The sequence below is a fragment of the Pseudorca crassidens genome, chromosome 4, assembly GCF_039906515.1.
Source record: "Pseudorca crassidens isolate mPseCra1 chromosome 4, mPseCra1.hap1, whole genome shotgun sequence".
Classification (NCBI taxonomy): domain Eukaryota; kingdom Metazoa; phylum Chordata; class Mammalia; order Artiodactyla; family Delphinidae; genus Pseudorca; species Pseudorca crassidens.
Window position 1 is genome coordinate 42,700,396 of NC_090299.1, and position 21,443 is coordinate 42,721,838.

The 21,443-nt window shown below is 40.8% G+C and overlaps 1 protein-coding gene and 1 long non-coding RNA gene across 9 annotated transcripts in view; one reads left to right on the plus strand and one right to left on the minus strand.

The window, feature by feature from the left end:
* The window catches only part of LOC137223571 (uncharacterized), a 182,969-nt gene that overhangs the window by 49,449 nt on the left and 112,077 nt on the right, over positions 1-21,443 (minus strand). The gene's annotated exons all lie outside the window — the stretch shown is intronic.
* The window catches only part of CC2D2A (coiled-coil and C2 domain containing 2A), a 138,327-nt gene that overhangs the window by 11,121 nt on the left and 105,763 nt on the right, over positions 1-21,443 (plus strand). The window lies entirely within an intron of this gene.

Here is a 21,443-nt window from a genome sequence, read left to right on the forward strand (position 1 = left end):
CTACCATATAACCTCATTTAACCTTCATTACCTCCTTAGAGGCCCTATCTCCAAATATAGTCACATTGAGGGTTAGGGCTTCAACGTATGAATTTTGTGGGGACACAATTCTGTCCATAGCACAACTATTGAATATTTAAGTAGTTGTTTTAAAATCAAGAGAAAAAGAAAAATGTCAGAGAGCATGGCCAGTAATAACGGCTCTGTAGCATAATGAAAAGTGAATTCTTTCCTTCTTCCTAAAATGGGAGAAATACTCTTTACTGTCACCATGGGGGTGATCGTAAGGATCAAATCAAGAAAAGGATGTGGAAATATTTTAAAGAGTGTGCACAGTTTTAAATATTTAAATAGTATGCACTAGTATTTTAAATAGATAAATATACATTAACTAAGGTGTGTTAGAGTGAGATAATAGGCAATCTATGCATTAGTCCAAAAGGAAAAAATAAAAAATACAATTTATGATTTGAAGAAGGAAAGAACAGTACAAGGCTAAGATGTGCCTGCCTGAGCAAGGTCATGACCAGCCGGTCTCTGGGCAGCTCAGGGCAGAGCTGGAGGCTGTTGCTGATTTGGCAGCACTGGTGGGCCAAGATGTAGAGCAAATCCCTGGGAGTGAGGTGAGGGCACCTGATGGATTAGAAGTTAGAAACGAGAGGTCAAGACCAGCAGAAAGTCAGCCATGTGGTCAAGAGAGCAGAATAGGTCTCATTCAGCATGTCAACACATGTTAGAGCGAGAGTGCAAGGAATGAGCAACACGAGGAGTCTCGACCTGAGACAGGAAAGGCAAGGCACAGAGCCGAAGCAATAGAGGATGTGCAGGTGTCTCCATGGTAGAGTGTTGGTGGGAGAGGACTCCAAACAGAGGGCTCTAAAACACCCGAATGTGTGCAGAAAATAGTGCGTCCAGGAGCAGCCGGGTCTTATAGGACCTCACCTGGGAAATCACCCACCCACTTAGCAGGAAACTAAGTCCAGCCCATCTTCGGGGGGCGGGGGGGAATTTGGCTCCACCTTTAAAGAGAGGTGTGTCAAAGAAATTTATGAGCATATATTTAAACCACCACATTCATCTTTCTTTAAAACTATACTCAGAAATCTGTAATGAGCATCACATAAAATCCACACTCTTATTTGTTCTGAGTTCTGAGACCCTATGTGATCTAGCCCTTTCCAATTCTACTCCCACTCTTCTCCAATATGCCTCCACCCTGGTTGACTGCTACTGGCCTCTGAATGCCTTGTGGCCACCTGGGCATTCCCAGGCTTTGGTGCCCACTCAGAAAGCTCTCCACCCATCTCTTTATTAAGGTTGTGACAGAAAAGCAATACAGTTGTATCCGTTAAGGCCTCGGTCTTTGGCGTCAGACAAGTGTGTGTACCAGTCTATACCTGTTACTTTCTTACTTGCTTGGGCAAGTTTCCCCACCTCCTTAAACTTCAGTTTCTTTATCTGCAAAGTAGGGACAAGAATAAAAGGCCTTAATACCCCAACAGAGTTTATATTCCAGCTGGGGGGTTAGAGGGAAAAAGAGAAAGCAAATCAAAAAAGATATGATAAATATACAGTATGGCCAGTGGTGAGAAGTGCTACAGAGAAACATAAAGAATTGGCTGGACAAGACTACAGTGGAGATGAGAGGAAGGGTTGCTGTTTTATGAAAGGTCATCAGGGGAAGCCCTCTTCAGTGAGAAGATGTTTGTGCAGAGGCCTGAAGGAAATGTGAGACCCCTGAGGAAAGTGGCCTTAAAGCAAGAGTGTGCTTGGTGTATTTAAGGAACAAGGATGCCAGAGTGGTTGACAGACAGTGAGCAAGAGGAAGAAGAAGGAAATTAGATCAGAAGGGAACTGCAAATATTTTCTCCCATCCCACAGTTGGTCTTTGTATTCTATTGATTGTGTCCTTTGGTGCAAAGAAGTTGTTAAGTTTGAGGTGGTCCCATTTGTCTGTGTTTGCCTTTGTTGCCTGTGCTTTTGGTGTCACATCCAAGAAGTCATTAACAAACTCAATGTCATGAAGATTTCCTCTGTGTTTTCTTCTAGGGGTTTTATAACTTTACGTCTCACATTTAGGTCTTTAATCCTTTCTGAGTTTATTGTGTAAGGTAAGGGTCAACTTCATTCTTTTGCACGTGGATAGCCAGTTTCTCAACATCATTTGTTGAAGACACTGTATTTTCCCCATTGAGTGGTCTTGGCATCCTTGTTGAAGATTATTTGACCACATACACATGGTTTTGCTTCTGGGTTCTCTATTCTATCCCATTGGTCTATATGTCTGTCTTTATGCCAGTACCACACTGTTTTAATGGATGTAGCTTTATAATATGTTTTGAAATCAGGACGCCTGAGCCTCCAATTTTGTTGTTTTTCAAAACTGGTTTGGCTATTTCAGGGAACCTTAATATTCTATGTGAGTTTTAGGATGAACTTTTCTTTTCATAAGAAAAATGCCATTGAGATTGTGATAGGGATTGCATTAAATCTGTTGATTGCCTTGGGTAGTATTGACATTTTAACAATATTAAGTTTTCCAATCTATGAACATGGGGTGACTTTCCGTTTGTTTGTGTCTTCTTTAAATGTTGTCAACAGTTTTTTTTAGTTTACAGCATACAAGTCTTTTGCCTCTTTGGTTAAGTTAATTCTTAAGTGTTTTACTCTTTTCATGCTATTGTAAATGCAATTGTTTTCTTAGCTTCCTTCTTAGATGTTTCACTGTCAGTGGATAGAAACACGACTGATTTTACATATTGATTTTCTGTGCTGCAACTTTGCTGAATTTGCTTATTAGTTTCAACATTTTTTGTGTGTGGGAGGGGACTCTTTAAAGGTTTTCTCTATATAAGACAATGTCTTCTGCAAACAGAGATAATTTTACTTCTTCCTTCCCAATCTGGATGCCTTTTGTAACTTTTTCTTACTGTCTTAGTCTGTTTGCTCTGTTAATATAAAACACTATAGACTGGTTGGCTTATAAGCAGGAGAAATTTTGTTTCTCATAGTTCTGGAGCCTGAAAAGTTGAAGACAAAGGCACCAGCAGATCTGGTGTCTGGTAAGGAGGGCCTGCTTTTGTTTCATAAATGGCTGTCTTCTTGTTGCGTTCTCACACAGTAGAAGGGGCAGAGTAGAAGCTCTCTGGGGTCTTTTTCATAAGGGAACTAGTCCCATTCATGAAAGTTCCACCCTTATGACCTAATCACCTCCCAAAGGCCCCATCTCCAAATAGCATCACACTGGGACAAAAACTTCAACATATGAATTCAGGGAGGACACAAACATTCTGTCTATAGCACTTGCTTAATTGCTCTGGTTTGGATTTCCAGTATTATGTTGAACAGAAGTAAAGTTGGGGGCGGGGGTGGGGGGGTGGGGGTGGCGGGCGGGCATCCCTGCCTTGTTCCTGATCTTAGAGGAGATGATTTCAGTTTTTCACCACTGAGTATAATGTAAGTTGTGGGCTTTTCGTATATGGCCTTTACCATGTTGAAGTAATTTCCTTCTATTCCTAGTTTGTCTAATGTTTTTTATCATAAAAGAATGTTGAATTTTGTCAAATGTTTTTTCTGTATCAAGCGAGATGATCATGTGGTGTTTGTCCTTTGTTCTGGTAATGAGGTGTATTACACTGGTTGATTTTCATATGTGGAACCATCCTGGCACCTCCCACCCCCCCCCCCAACTTGGGCTAAGACTACTAAATGGTTCAAGAGGCTGTCTCTCATGACCACTTTATAAATGCTACTTATCTACATTTTTCTAGGCAAAACCTCAGATTCGGTGGTTTCCCTATCCCAAGCAAGAAAGTTTATGCTAAGAAAGCTGTGGAACTTTTTAAGCTCATATGATTTCATTATATTTTTCTTCTCTAAGCACTTATTGGTTTACCTGAGGCATCCTCCTCTCCCTCAGAAAGAGAGAGAGAGAGAGAAAAGGAAGAAAGGGAGGGAGGGAGGGAGGGAGGGAGGAAGGAAGGAAGGAAAGAAGGAAGGAAGGAAGGGAGGGAGGAAGGAAGGAAGGAAGGAAGGAAGGAAGGAAGAGAGGAAGGAAGGAAGGAAGGGAGAAAACCAGATGATAAATCTGACAGCCTTGAACCCTGAGAGCTTAATACCATGTTCTGAGGCACACAGCAAGCTTTCTGATAAGATTTCCATCAAGATTCCTCATTCTCTTTCTTACTCATATCCCAGTACATTGCCCAAGATTAAGAGAAATAAACAACATTTCAAGTCAGCAAACATTCCTTGAAACCCATAGAAACTGAAATCAGACTCACTACTACTCGTTACTACTTTTAGTCCTGGGACCTCGAGCAGCAGCCCAGTCTCTCTCAGCCACAGGAGCCTCGTTTATATTGATAAAAACGAGGATCATAAAAGCCTTGGCTTCGTGCAGCTGTTATGACAGTGAAATCAGATGATACACAGAAAGCACCGCACATAGGGTCTGGCACATACCTAGTCGCCTTCTCCAGCTGCAAGAAGAACTTGATGCTAAATAACTAACAAAAATAATTACCTCTTTTGAGTGTTATGATATGGCTGGCACCATGCTGAGGTCTTTACATTACTCAGAACAGTCCTGTCATCAGGCATTGTTTTATAATTTAGGAAACTAAAGTTCAGAGAGAACCAACAGCTAGAGGTGGTAGAACCAGAACTCAGACTCCAGTCTACAGACCTCAGGAACGTGTGTTCTTTTTTTTTTTCTTTTTTTTAAATTTATTTCATTGAAGTACAGTTGATTTGCAATGTTGTGTTAATTTCTGCTATACAGCAAAGTGTTTGTCATATATATATATATATATATATATATATATATATATATTCTTTTTCATATTCTTTTCCACTATGGTTTGGTAAACCAGGATATTGAATATAGTTCCCTCAGATTATCATACTAAGTGAACCTATGTTCTTAATTGCTGCACTACAGCATCATTCTATACCAGCAAATCTTAACTCTGATTGGTCTTTAAAGAGAATGGTTTACAGTTGCCCAGGGAAGGTGCAGTGCTCTCTGTATTTTACTCACGGCCATGCTCTGGTTTCTGTATGCTCACTTACTACCCCCATACCACACCCACCACATCCTTCCAACCAAGACTGCTCACCTGGATCCAATTCTTTGACTCCCTCTTGGTGGTTCATTCCCCAAACTTCTCATGGGTTTGGCTTGTTGCTCAGCGCTACCACCCCAGCCTCTGCCCTTGAACCCATGACCCTCTCTATCCTATAGCATTCCTGCGGGGCTCCAAGTGTTGTCAAGTCCAGACTGTAGTCAGATGCTCAGATACCAGCACCCTTGAAGACATGGCCTCCGCACGGCACCAGGCACACGCCCAGAGGGGCCATCTCCCTGATGAACAGCAGTGTAAATGCATGCGCTGAAAGCTTTGGCTTCTAATATGCTATTCAAACATATACATAGTCATGACTTTCCAAATACAGAAAGCATTTCACCGAATAGGAACATAGCTCCCAATCAAATAAACATCTAGGAAAAAAGTACACACATTTCCCCCACGATTCCAACTTGCACCGTCTCTTAAGGGAGGAACTATTGAATGTTAAGCAGTTTCTTATGAACATAAGTTTCTTCATTACTGACATCTGTTTTCTATCCATTCCTGTTAGTTTCTCTGGTTAAAGCATCATTTCAGAGCCAATTTCTCAGTATTGGTTGAAAATAAAATTCAGAATCCAGTGAAATTTGATGCAAATGAAAGGAAATAGATCACTTATTTTAGGCATACTTTTTAAAAGTCACCAAGACCTGGAGAGACTGACCCAGGAAACAAATGTTATAAAGTTCAGTATAAGACAAGAGGAGAATGGCCCAAAGGAGCTGGTCTTGGGAGTTACCTTGGAGCCCAGCAGTGAAGAACATTCTAGTCAGAGGGTGCACACTGGGGAATGTAGGAAATATCAAAAGTTCACCAACACTGGCGTTTACTACCTCACGCGGTACTGGGGGGACTAAATTACAGTACTAAGTAAAATATTTATCTAAGTAAAAATAAATTGTATGCTGTATTCAATACAATTTTTTTCTGGATATTATGATTTTTGACATCTTAAAAATAAGCACCCAAACAAACAAAACAAAAACAAAAAAACCTTTCTGGTTGGGGAGACAGTAGCCAATTGTTAGAGATAGCAAAGAGTCAGGACTGGAGCATGACTTTAATGCAAAATAACTAATCCAGAGCCCCACCTTCTCTGTCTGGCCAGTACTGAAACTGAGCGAAGGTCCTGTGGGTTGCCTGGGCATGGAGGCCTTTTTTGTCCCCCGTTTCTTGTAGGCAAGACTCCAGCCTCCATGACCTTCCCTGAGTTCCAAAGCTCGATTCGAACTGTTGCTAATCAAGGGAAGAGCAGCCAAGAAACCACCTGAGGCAAGACTAAAGGGACCAAAAAAGCTCCAGATTAGGAGACTGAGCACCTGAGACGAGATTAAGGGAGTGCAAGCCCTTCACACATCCTAATCTTGTCAGCAACATCCCCCCTGAGCTACTGCTATAAAACTTCTCATCAGATCCTCCGGGGTTGGGACACATACTTTTCTGAGGCAGGAGCCCGCTGTGGCCCACTTTGCCTGGCAAAGCAATAAAGCTATCTTCTTCTACTTCACCCAGAACTCTGTCTCTCAGATTCGTTCTGGCATCAGTGCAGAGAACCTGAGCTTTCGGCGTCAGTACAACCCCAGGAAGCAAGATTCCTCTGCCTGGATCATCCCAGGGCCAGGTACCAGGCAACTAGGGACCACCCCTATAGCTTAGAGCCCCCCAGAACCACTCGAACCCGCCAACCCTAAACTGCTTACCCTGCCCTGCCTTGTCTTTCCCTCAGAAATCCCAAGAAAGGCCATGAGCTGAGCTCTCAGCCCCTCCTGTCTTCTGCTCCTGACCACCCTGGTGTCTTTCCATGTGCCCTGCGTGGCATGTCCTGCCCCCGGGCTGCAGAACCTGAGAGTTTATGATCAACTTTGTTTCCTGAGCCTCTCCTCTGTCTCCTCTTGTGCCCCACCTGACTGACCATCTCATAAAAGAATACAAAGAATATAAAACAGACCCATCATTATTATTAGTTATACGGAAACACATTTTCCCAAAAACTCCTTTATAGCAAAATTCCTCCAGAGTCGTCTGTTCCCATCCTGCTCCAATCTTGAACCTACTCCTCTAATTCACATCCCCCTCCCTGTCAAAATTCTCCTTGTTGAGGTCCCCACGAACCGCACATTTGCTAAATTCTATAGTCAGTCCTTCATCTTTACCGTCCTTGACTTTCAGTTGCGTTCCCTGCAGCTCACGCTCTCTCCTCTTCTGTACATGGCTCCCCGGACACCACTCTCCTGGTTTTCCTTCTCCCTCGCTGGCTGGACCTCTCCATCTCCTTGCTAGTTCTTACACCCCAGCCTCTAAATCTTGGAGCCTCCAAGCTCAGTGCTCAGCCCCCTTTTCTTTGTCAACACTCATTCTTTCAGTCATCTCAAGACTTTAAATTCTATCATATAGCTATCGTATGTATAACTGAGCAGTTCCCAACTTTTATCTCCAGTCTGGGCTTCTTTCAGACTAAGTGTGCAACTATCAACTTAACACCCACTTTTGCATATCGCATAAGACAGCTCGCATTTGTAACAGATTTATTGAAGCATAATTTGCATATCATAAAATTCACCCATTGTAAGTATACGATTCAATGATTATTAGTAAATTTGTAGACCTGTGCAGCCATCACCACCATCCAGTTTTAGAACATTTTCATCACCCCAAAAAGTTCCTTTATGCCTGTTTGCAGCCACTCCCACCCCCAGCCCTAGACAAACACTGATTTGTTTTATATTCCTATAAATAGGCCTTTTCTAGACATTTCATGTGAATAGAACCATATAATATGTGGGGTTTGTGTCTGACTTCTTTCACTTAGCATGTTTTTGAGATTTATAAGCATTGTAGCATCTATCCACATTTCCTTCCTTTTTACTGCTGAATTATATTCCATCATATGGGTATACTACATTTTATTTATTCATTCACCTGTTGATGAGTATTTGGATTATTTCCAGTTTCGGGCTATTATAAATAATGCTTCTATGAACTGGGTCATATGATAAATGTATATTTAACTTTATAAGAAAGTGCTGATCTGTTTTACAAACTGGCTGTATCATTTTACTTGCCCACCAACAGTTTGTGAGAGTTCCAGTTTCTCACTTCCTTGCCAACAACTGATATTATCTGTCTTCAATTTTAGCCTTTATAATGTGTATACAGTGGTATTTCGTTGTGCTTTTAACTTGTATTTCCCTAGTGATGAATGATATGGAGTATTTTTTCATATGCTTATTAGCCTTTTATATATCATCTTAGTAAAATGTCTGTTTAAATTTTTATACATTATTAATTGGATTTTTTGTCTTACTGTGGAATTGTAAGAGTTCTTTATATATTCTGGATACAAGTACTTTATCAGGTATATAATTTGCAAATATCTTCTCCAAGTAAATGTCTAATCTTTTTATTTTCTTAATGGTGTCTTTTGAAGTACAAAAGTGTTTAATCTTGTTGGAGTCAAATTTATCACTTTTCTTCTATTATGGATTGTACCTAAAAATTCTTTGCCCAACCCAAGGTCATGAACATTTTCTCCTATATTTTTCTTCTGGAAGTTTTCTGTTTTTAGCTTTTACATTTAGTTAGGTCCATGATCTATTTTGAGACAACCCAAATTCTACTCGACTGAAACTAGGCTTCTGATCTCCTTCTTCCAACCCTAACCTGTTTCTCCTACAAAAATCTTCCAATTTCAGAAACTTTACATACCATTACTCTTCTTGGAAGTTTGCAAAGCTTGTTAAAGGATGTCATGAGGGTGGGGAAATCCTTGTCATCCCCATTTCACTAAATAGACATTTCATTTTTTCTGTTGCTTGGGTCAAAAACTTGTGGTCATCCTTAACTCCTTTCTTTCTGTCTACCCACTTCCAGTCTATCAATAAGTCCTGTTTGCTCTGCATCAGAATAGATTGAAAGTATGACCATTTCTCACTTCCTCCCCCACTACCATCCTGATCCAGGCTGCCTTCAACTCCTATCTGAAGTGTTGCAATTATTTTAAAAAGTGTTGCCATAGCCTCCTAACTGATGTCCCTGCTCCTATTCTCACCCCCCATTCTCACCCCAGCAGCCAGAGTGGCCTTATAAAAGTAAGGTCAAGTTACTCCGCTGTTCAAATCCTCCAATGGTTCTCAACTGACTCAGAGTTAAAGTCAAATTCTGCAGAATGACCTACACAGTTTGTCTCCCCCTTATCTCTATGACCTGCTATCCTATATTCCATCTCCTACCCCTCATGTTTCCCCTTTCCGCTCTGGTCTTGCATTAGGATGGCCATGTCTCAGAGTCTTTGCACCAGATATGACTTATAGCTAAAATGCTCATCCCCCCAGCTACCCACCTGGCTTGACCCCTCATTTCCTTCCCCTGATCCAATGTCACCTTGAAGGTCTTGCTTGGCCACTCCAAACTACAATACACCCCTGCCTCCTGGCCCTCCTTATCCCCAAGCCAGCTTTGTTTGTCTCCATACACCTACCACCATCTGACATACTCCACATACTACTTCACTCCAGGAAGGTGGGGATATTTGTTTTGTTCACTCTTATATCCCTACTGCCTTGTACACATAATACGTGCTCAATAAAGATTTCTTAGTGGAATGCTTGAACTAGATTCCCTAACCTAGCACTTCCAAGAGTGGGTTGGGTAGAACATGTGCTAGTATCCTGTTAGAGATTAACTCCTGCAAAAATATTCCAAGCTCAGAAGCTTTACCTATTATTTCCTCTCTTAAAAGTTTGGGAAGCTTGTTCTGAGACCACTCACAGTTACCCTGGCATCTCCCAGGCAGTACCTGGCCCTCCTGAATGCTGTTGATGTTTTTTCCATTCTGCCCAAGGCAATGTGGAAGGCTCAACCTGAGGCAAAACTGTCATGTCAAAGTATATCTATGATGTTCTTTACCACTGTTCATTGTCTCAGTTCTGTTGGAAGCCCCCTTGCCCCGTGCCATCACCATGATGATGCCGGAGCACAGGGACAAACGGCAGGGCTGGCCGGGCCCAGTCTTTTCCAGACTGATGGTCCCTGTCTCATGTGGCTCCAGCTGCTACAACAAAATACTGTAGACTGATGGCTTGAACAGCAGACATTGAGTTCTCATGGTTCTAGAGGCTGGGAGTCCAAATCAAAGTGCAGGATGATTCAGTTCCTAGTGAGAGCCTTTTCCTGGCTGGCCGATGGCCCTTCTCACTGTGTCCTCATGTGATGGAGAGAGAGAGAGAGACAGCTCTGGTCTCTCTTCCTCTTCTTATAGGGACACTAATCACATCATGGGGACCCCACTCTCAATGACCTCATCTAAACCTATTTACCTCCCAAAGGTCCCACCTCCAAATACCATCACACTGGGGGTTAGGGCTTCAACATGGGAAGTTGTGGAGGATGAAAACATTCAGACCATAATAATCTTCAAGCCTGGGAGGTGTGCTGAAGCACAAAGAAGCAGGAAAGGGCAGCAGGCAGAGCCAAAATCCTGAGGTCCAAGCCCCCCTGAGTCAGAAGGAAACTTATATGCCAGAATAAGACCCTGAGTTTTCAGTTAATATAAAATAAAAATGTTAATGGGACTATGAAAGAAAGAACCAGAAAAGAAGAAATTGACCAAAGAAATCGCTGCAGACCCTCAGCACAGGTGAGCTCTCAGCAGCGCTAGGGCTGGAACCCAGGGCAGAGCCTGCAGTTCTCAGCCTGTTTTGACCTCCATTTTGTGTAGTAAAATTTCCACAATACTCATCCATTTAATGAAATTAGAAAATCTGGAGAAGGAAATAGGAGAAAGTAATCACTCACATTCTTATACCCTAGGGACAACCACCACTAACCTCAGGCCCTTTTCTAATGCTGAGTTTTTCCTGCCTGACCGCTGAGGAAGTCATGTGTTGACAGAAGGTTGCTAAGGCTGAAAGCTCTTACATCCAAGTGAAGTAGCTTAGAAGTTGGGGACAGTCCAACTGATTGTCTCACTCATTACGTTTTTCCTCTCAAGCCTTTAAGATTATTACCTCTGCTCCTCTCCAAGTTTTCCTACTGAAGTCAAGATCCTGTGCTCTCCCTACCCCTCAACTCCATATTTACATTCTATCCCTGGAATTTTACAACCATGGGAAATTATTCATCATGGGAGGAGAGAGGCAAGAGTGAAAAGCCAGTTCAGGCCAGTGTACTCCCAGCCCTTTTGTCCATGATCACTACAAGAATGTTGCTTATATGTAACTTGCCATCAAGAGTTTTTATCATGCTTTTAAATATTTACACAAGATTTTATTGATGTCATATTGTAAATATTAATGTTTTAAAATAAAACTCTTATGTCACTTTTAAAGCACCCAAAGGAATCTAAATGGCATAGGGATTTGAGAACCACCATTATCTGTTTCAAAATAATAAACAAACTCTCCCTGAACAGTTAGAATTTCACATCATTCCCTTTTCTTCTCTAACTCCTTCATTCCATTTCCCCCACAGAATTTTAAAAAATATATCACTATGTTAAAAAATCTTTTATTGAGATTGGTTCAAGATGGTGGAGTAGAAGGACGTGCGCTCACTCCCTCTTGTGAGAGTGCCAGAATCACAACTAACTGCTGAACAGTCATCGACAGGAAGACACTAGAACTTACCAAAAAATATACCCCACATCCAAAGACAAAGGAGAAGCTGCAATGAGATGGTAGGAGGGGCGCAATCACAATAAAATCATATCCCATAACCACTGGGTGGGTGACTCACAAAGTGGAGCACAACTATACCACAGAAGTCCACCCACTGGAGTGAAGGTTCTGAGCCCCACATTAGGCTTCCCAACCTCGGGGTCCAGCAACAGGAGGAGGAATTCCCAGAGAATCAGACTTTGAAGGCTAGCGGGATTTGATTTCAGGACTTCAACAGCACCGGGAGAAACAGAGACTCCACTCTTGGAGGGCACACATAAAGTAGTGTGCACTTTGGGACCCAGGGGAAGGAGCAGTGACCCCATAGGAAACTGAACCAGACCTACCTGCTACTGTTGGAGGGTCTCCTGCAGAGGCAGAGGGTGGCTGTGGCTCACTGTGAGGACAAGGACACTGTCAGCAGAAGTTCTGGGAAGTACTCCTTGGTGTGAGCCCTCCCAGAGTCCACCATTAGCCCCACCAAAGAGCCCGGGTAGGCTCCAAGTGTTGGGTCACCTCAGGCCAAACAACCAACAGGGAGGGAATCCAGCCCCAACCATCAGCAGACAAGCAGATTAAAGTTTTACTGAGTTCTGCCCACCAGAGCAACACCCAGCTCTACCCACCACCAGTCCCTCCCATCAGGAAACTTGCAAAACCCTCTTAGATAGCCTCATCCACCAGAGGGCAGACAGCAGAAGCAAGAAGAACTACAATCCTGCAGCCTGTGGAATGAAAACCACTTTCACAGAAAGGTAGACAAAATGAAAAGGCAGAGGACTCTGTACCAGATGAAGGAACAAGATAAAACCCCAGAAAAACAACTAAATGAAGTGGAGATAGGCAACCTTCCAGAAAAAGAATTCAGAATAATCATATTGAAGATGATCCAAGACCTTGGAAAAAGAATGGAGGCAAAGATCGAGAGGATACAAGAAATGTTTAATGCAGACCTAGAAGAATTAAAGAACAAACAAACAGATATGAACAATACAATAATTGAAATGAAAAATACACTAGAAGGAATCAATAGCAGAATAACTGAGGCAGAATAATGGATAATTGCCCTAGAAGACAGAATGGTGGAATACACTGCTGCAGAACAGAATAAAGAAAAAAGAATGAAAAGAAATGATGACAGCCTAAGAGACATCTGGGATAACATTAAATGCACCAACATTTGCATTAAAGGGGTCCCAGAAGGAGGAGAGAGAGAGAAAGGACCCAAGAAAGTATTTGAAGAGATTAAAGTCAAAAATTCCCTAACATGGGAAAGGAAACAGCCACCCAAGTCCAAGAAGCACAGAGAGTCCCAGGCAGGAGAAACATGCCGAGACACATAGTAATCAAATTGACAAAAATTAAGACGAAGAAAAATTATTAAAAGCAACAAGGGAAAAACAACAAATAACACACAAGGGAACTCCCTTATGGTTAACAGCTGATTTTTCAGCAGAAATTCTACAACCAGAAGGGAGTGGCACGATATATTTAAAGTGATGAAAGGGAGGAAACTGCAACCCAGAATGCTCTACCTGGCAAGGATCTCATTCAGATTTGACAGAGAAATCAAAAGCTTTACAGATAAGCAAAAGCTAAGAGAATTCAGCACCACCAAACCAGCTCTACAACAAATGCTAAGGGAACTTCTCTAACTGGGAAACACAAAAAGAGAAAAGGACCTACAAAAACAAACCCAAAACAATTAATAAAATGGAAATAGGAACATACATATCTATAACTATCTTGAATGTGAACAGATTAAATGCTCCAACCAAAAGACACAGGCTTGCTGAAGGGATACAAAAGCAAGACCCATATATATGCTGTCTGCAAGAGACCCACTTCAGGCCTAGGAACACATACAGACTGAAAGTGAGGGGATAGAAAAAGATACTCCATGGAATGGAAATCAGAAGAAAGCTGGAGTAGCAATACTCATGTCAGATAAAATAGACTTTAAAATAAAGAATGTTATAAGAGAGAAGAAAGGACATGACATAATGATCAAGGGATCAATCCAAGAAGAAGATATAACAATTATAAATATATATGCACCCAACATAGGAGCACCTCAATACATACGGCAAATGCTAACAGCTATAAGAGAGGAAATCAATAGTAACATAGTAATAGTGAGGGACTTTAACACCTCACTTACACCAATGGACATATCAGCCAGAAAGAAAATTAAAAAGGAATCACAGCTTTAAATGACACAGTAGACCAGATAGATTTAATTAATATTTATAGGACATTCCATCCGAAAACAGCAGATTACAATTTCTTCTCAAGTGCACATGGAACATTCTCCGGGATAGATTACATCTTGGGTTACAAATCAAGCCTCGGTAAATTTAAGAAAATTAAAATCATATCAAGCATCTTTTCTGACCACAACACTATGAGATTAGAAATAAATTACAGGGAAAAAAACATAAAAAGCACAAACACATGGAGGCTAAACAATACGTTACTAAATAACCAAGAGATCACTGAAGAACTCAAAGAAGAAATCAAAAAATACCTAGAGACAAAATGACAATGAAAACACGACAATCCAAAACCTATTGGATGCAGCAAAAGCAGTTCTAAGAGGGAAGTTTATAGTAATATAATCCTACCTCAAGGAACAAGAAAAATCTCAAATAATCTAACCTTACACCTAAAAGAAGCAGAGAAAGAACAAACAAAACCCAAAGTTAGTAGAAGGAAAGAAATCATAAAGATCAGAGCAGCAATAAATGAAATAGAAACAAAGAAAACAATAGCAAAGATCAATAAAACTAAAAGCTGGTTCTTTGAGAAAATAAACAAAATTTATAAACCTTTAGCCAAACTCATCAAGAAAAAGAGGGAGAGGACTCAAATCAAAATTAGAAATGAAAAAGAAGTTACAATGGACACCGCAGAAATACAAAGTATCCTAAGAGACTACTATAAGCAACTCTATGCCAATAAAATGGACAACCTGGAAGAAATGGACAAATTCATAGAAACACATAACCTTCCAAGACTGAACCAGGAAGAAATAGAAAATATGGACAGACCAATCACAAGTAATGAAATTGAAACTGTGATTAAAAATCTTCCAATAAACAAAAGTCCAGGACCAGATGACTTCACAGGTGAATTGTATCAAACATTTAGAGAAGAGTTAACACCCATCCTTCTCAAACTCTTCCAAAAAACTGCAGAGGAAGGAACACTCCCACACTCATTCTATGAGGCCACCATCACGCTCATACCAAAACCAAACAGACACTACAAAAAAAGAAAATTACAGACCAGTATCAATGATGAATATAGATGCAAAACTCCTCAACAAAATACTAGCAAACAGAATCCAACAACACATAAAAAAGATCATACAGCATGATTATGTAGGATTTGTCCCAGAGTTGCCAAGGATTCTTCAATATACGCAAATCAATAAATGTGATACACCATATTAACAAACTGAAGAATAAAAACCATATGATCATCTCAATTGATGCAGAAAAAGCTTTTGACAAAATTCAACACCCATTTATGATAAAAATTCTCCAGAGAGTGGGCATAGAGGGAACCTATTTCAACATATTAAAGGCCATATATGACAAACCCACAGCAAAACATCATTCTCAATGGTGAAAAACTGAAAGCACTTCCTCTAAGATCTGTAACAAGACAAGGATGTCCACTCTTGCCACTATTATTCAACATAGTTCTGGAAGTCCTAGCCACGGCAATCAGAGAAGAGAAAGAAATAAAAGGAATACAAATTGGAAAAGAAGTGAAACTGTCACTGTTTGCAGATGACCTGATACTATACATAGAGAATCCTAAAGATGCCACCAGAAAACTACTAGAGCTAAACAATGAATTTGGTAAAGTTGCAGGATACAAAATTAATGCACAGAAATCTCTTGCATTCCTATACACTAACAATGAAAGATCAGAAAGAGAAATCAGGGAAACAATCCATTCAGCACTGCAACAAAAAGAATAAAATATCTTGGAATAAACCTACTTAAGGAGGTAAAAGACCTGTACTCAGAAAACTATAAGACACTGTTGAAAGCAATCAAAGATGACACAAACAGATGGAGAAATATACCATGTTCTTGGATTGGAAGAATCAATATTGTGAAAATGACTATATTACCCAAAGTAATCTACAGATTCAATGCAATCCCTATCAAATTACCAATGGCATTTTTTACAGAACTAGAAAAAATCTTAAAATTTGTATGGAGACACAAAAGACCCCAAATAGCCAAAGCAATCTTGAGGGCAAAAAACAGCTGGAGGAATCAGACTTCCTGACTTCAGACTATACTATAAGGCTACAGTAATCAAGACAATATGGTACTGGCACAAAAACAGAAATATAGATCAATGGAGCAGGATAGAAAGCCCAGAGATAAACCCACGCACCTATGGTCAACTAATATATGACAAAGGAGGCAAGGATATACAATGGAGAAAAGACAGTCTCTTCAATAAGTGGTGTTGGGAAAACTGGACAGCTACATGTAAAAGAATGAAATTAGAACACTCCCTAACACCCTACACAAAAATAAACTCAAAATGGATTAAAGACCGAAATATAAGACTGGACCCTATAAAACTCTTAGAGGAAAACATAGGCAGAACACTCTATGACATAAATCACAGCAAGATCTTTTTTGGCCCACCTCCTAGAGTAATGGAAATAAAAACAAAAATAAACAAATGGGACCAAATGAAACTTAAAAGCTTTTGCACAGCAAAGGAAACTATAAACAAGACAAAAAGACAACCCTCAGAATGGGAGAAAATATTTGCCAACGAATCAATGGACAAGGGATTAATCTCCAAAATATATAGACAGCTCATGCAGCTCAATATTAAAAAAACAAACAACCCAATCAAAAAATGGGCAGAAGACTTAAATAGACATTTCTCCAAAGAAGACATGCAGATGGCCATGAGACACATTAAAAGCTGCTCAACATCACTAATTAGTAGAGAAATGCAAATCAAAACTGCAATGAGGTATCACCTCACACCGATTAGAATGGGCATCAGAAAATCTACAAACAACAAATGCTGGAGAGGGTGTGGAGAAAAGGGAACCCTCTTGCACTGTTGGTGGGAATGTAAATTGATACAGCCGCTTTGGAGAACAGTATGGAGGTTCCTTAAAAGACTAAAAATAGAATTACCATATGACCCAGCAATCCCACTACTGGACATATACCCCCAGAGAAAACCATAATTCAAAAATACACATGCATCCCAGTGTTCATTGAAGAAGTATTTACAATAGCCAGGTCATGGAAGCAGCATAAATTCATCTGCCCATCGACAGACGAATGGAAAAAGAAGATGTGGTACATATATACAATGGAATATTCCTCAGCCATGAAAAGGAACGTGACTGGGTCATTTGTAGAGACGTGGATGGACCTAGAGACTGTCACACAGAGTGAAGTAAGTCAGAGAGAGAAAAACAAATATTGTATATTAAACGCATATATGTGGAATCTAGATAAATGGTACAGATGAACCGGTTTGCAAGGCAGAAATAGAGACGCAGATGTAGAGAACAAACGTATGGACACCAAAGGGGGAAAGTGGTGGTGGTGGGATGAATTGGGAGATTGGGATTGACGTATATAAACAAATATGTATAAAATAGATAATTAAAAAATAGCTTTAAAAAAAAGTCTTCACTGCTCACCATCTTAACAAGTTGAATTTTTGATTGAGTTATTTATTATCAATATCAATAATGCACAACTGATGAAGACATAAAGGTACTGTAAAATTTCTTCAATATGTATTAATCATAAGAAGTAAAATAAATAAATAAAAGCTTTCAGTAGCATATTCTTTAGAAGAGAAAGGTAGAAGAGTGACGTAACTAACCAAGAATCATAGGCACACTCTCCTATTTGACAATCTGTGAATTCAGATAGTACCAACTCAAATCCAACCAACTTAGTCATTCCTCAGTATCCACAGGGATTGGTTCCAGGACCACTCCCCGCCCCACCCTGCCCTGTGGATATCAAAATCCATCGATGCTCAGGTCCCTTATATAAAATGGCATAGAATTTGCATATAACCTACATACATCATCCTGTATACTTTAAATGATGTCTTGATTATTTATAATACCTAATACAATGTCAGTGTTATGTAAATAGTTGCTGGTTCGCAGCAAATTCAAGTCTTGCTTTTTGGAACTTTCTGGAATTTTTTCTAAACATTTTCTATCCGTGCCTGGTTAAATCAGCAGATGCAGAACCCATGGACACAGAGGGCTGGCTGAACTGCATTTCAAATTTTATGTCAAGTCCTTGGAAAGTCCTCGTACACCCCAATGTATACAGAGAGCTCTGGTCTGGGCAGTGTGATTCACAGAACAAATGGTCTATAAAGACGTGTGGGAATGTCTGCAAAAGTAAGGGAAAGAGGGGAGCACTTCCAGATGGTGGAGTGAAGACTTTGTTTTCTGAGGGGTCACGTATAATGGAAGTGGTTTAAAGAAAAATGGAACACGTCCAACTTGTGATGCAGTCCGTAAGGAGAGAGAAATAGGGTACAGTGAGTATGGGTGACAGGAAAAGGTGACAGCACGGAGAAGATCTGGAAGCAACACGAGGCTAATGAAGCTTTGGGATTCACGGGTTTGCTGAGCAGCCAGTGCAGTGTTGCTGAATTTGTAATCCCTGCTGCCTCTGATGAAAAACATCACATGGCCAAGGAAATCCATATTTCATACTAATGGACATTATGTATATATTTTTAATGGAATGTCTTGAAATTCTCTCATTACCCATAAGTTCTTGCATGTCCTCAACTCAAATCTTTAATAATTTAAAAAATTATTTTCATTGCACTCTTGGATAACTGTGGAAACTTTATGCATGCCAGATTTTCTTAGCTGTGTCACAGAGCCTGTTTAGTAAATGTGGAATCACACCCTTTTTCAAGTTTGGCAAATCACTTCTTAGCCCCAGGGAAAGACAAATAGAGTCAGTCTGGGACCACTAGCTCATTAGTCATGTAGTGGAGTAACTGACAGTAAGGCGGGAAAATGTCTTATGAGGATTGTCTTCGTGTTTCTAGCTGTTTAAAGACACTCTGTTTGCCATGGACTACCAACATAAAAATGAAAGTCCCTAAGCCCTATTAGTTATTAGGTCAAAGGGAGTGAAATAGTACACTTGGTTTCCATGGTTATCATGGTAGTAATATTACCTTAAAAAGAAAAAAGTTGTCATCACCTGATTTCATCCAAATGAGGATTGCATTTATTTTGTTTGAAATCCCTCTTTAAGTATAATATCTCTCACACCCTCATGGTTCCTTCATGTGTTTTCCTTTATTGATATAGTGCTACAAGGTGCCAGGTACAAAAGTCACCAACATGGTCCTTGCCCTCAAGCAGGTCACATTTTAGCTGGGAAAATAACATCTCACCACCTAGTTGTACAGATCAGATTTGGAAATCTTTATGCCCTCCAAATGCCTTTCACTAACACAGAGTTTTGAAAAACTCAGGCAAGAACTACTTTTCACCACTTCAGAATTTTTCAAGTTTTTTAAAACTAATACGTACTAAAGAAGCCCCTTTGGTTTCTTTAGTAAGAAGAGATAGTGTTTAAATAAAATATCTTGTCTCTCTTTTAAAGAATAATTCATAAAATTATTCTAATGAGCTCCATGTACACAGTAGCTATTTTAAGTCAATTTGAAAAACTAGATCTCTTTAAAAAAATGCAGGGCGAAGGGGAGTAAATAAACAAGATTTTTTTTCACGTTCAAAAGCATGCCTTGTTAACTATGAAAGGGCAGCTCTCTAGAGACAGAAGCAAAGAGAGTGATCAGCCAGAGAACAGGATGGGCAAGCCCCAGGGGGTCCAGTCTAGAAGCCCTTCTTTATCAGCCTAGGTGGTCCACACACACTTAGTGACACTTACCTGTGCCCGCCCTTTGTGGCTGAAAACCATAGAACCTGGGAGAGGAAGGAGGTACTAATCAAATAACCACACAAATATATAAATTCACAATGTGACAAACGCGATACAGGACAAGTCTTGGGACTTTGACATGGGGATATGATCTACCATGGGTAGATGATCTTTAAAATAGGAAATAATGACTTGATTTTTTACGTGAGTTGAAAAACAATGCCAAAGGCCTTTTTATCGAGCTAATGGAGATTCTTCTAAAGAACTTGAACCTCAATCCACACATGCAAGACTGTGATCTTCACTACAATTATTTCATGCTTTCCTACAGGCATTGAGGAAATGGCATGATTGGTGCCTGATAAAGTAGGATTTTACATCTATCACACAGAAGGAAGGAAGCCCAGCCTCAGCACTGAGTGGCCAAGTTGCAGAAATAGCTCCAAAGCCCAGGATCGCTTTTCTGCATAAGCGGAGGCCGAAGGGCGAGCACAGTGGCCTCTGCCCGTCATCACTTCCTCTCTCTGCCACAGTTCCTTCCACCTGCTAATAAATCATCTTGCCTTCTCTATTTCTTTCATTTTTTAGCCTTCGTCCCTTAACAGTGCCAATGGCTACAGGGTCAGAAGCCTCCTGTCTCTGCACTGTCTCCTTCGGGAAAGGTTTTCTCAAAACGTTAACATCACCACGGTAGAAACGTTTCCTAAGTCTTCATCTTGGAGCCTGGACCCCTTCCCGGAGCTCAGGTGCAGGACAAGCACACATTTCCATATCCTGCCAGCACCTCAGACTCATTCCAGCTGCAAAGTGACCCCCTTCAGTATCTCCCAGACTGGCTTCCCTCCTCTTGTCTCTTTCTCAGGAACCCCAAACCCCCACTCACCTCAGTCAAAACCTCAGACACCTTCACCTTCTCTTTCTTGCTCTAAACCGGGGGTCCTCCAACTTGAGTGTGTCTTTAAATCACCCAGATGGTGGTTCCACCTCCAGGTTCTGATTCACCGAGTGTGTCTGGCCTGAGTGTTTGCCCGTCCACCAAGTGCCCAGAAGATGCTGCTACTGCTGGGAGAACTAGTGCCCTACTCGCCATCGTCACTAGGGACAACTGTATCATTTTTCTTGTGGCATCTTCGCAATTATTCCCACAGACTCCCTCTTTATTATCTCACCAGGGTATCCCAGCTGGGGTCCCTGGTGCCTCCACCCCAACCATGCTGTACCTGCAGACCCAGGGACAGCCTCAGAAAATGCTGCTTCACTTCCTCCTCTCTCCACATCCTTCAAGACATCCCCACCGCATGGAGAATATATTCCAGACTCCTTCATGTGACATCAGAGGCTCCCCATGACTTGACCCCAAACTCCTTCTGCAATCTTATCTTCTACTTCATCCCAGTAGAGCCTCTCTGCTCCAAGCATAACATTCTGTTCCCCAAATGCTTTGTTCTATTTCCACGTCTTTCATAATGGTGCAGAGCATTTGAGACCAAATCCCAAGCATTCCACTTCCTAGGTGTGCAATCGCCATGCCAGTCAGTTATCACAGAGGGCCTCAGAGTCTTCATCTTCAAGGTGCCAGGTGATCCCTCCTAGCAGGGATGGCATAAGATTGACGAGAAGATGCATTCAACACATTATCACAGAGCCTGACACAAAATAGCTGAACAACGTTTCATGATATTTATGTATAGGTTTAATAATATGTACAAAAT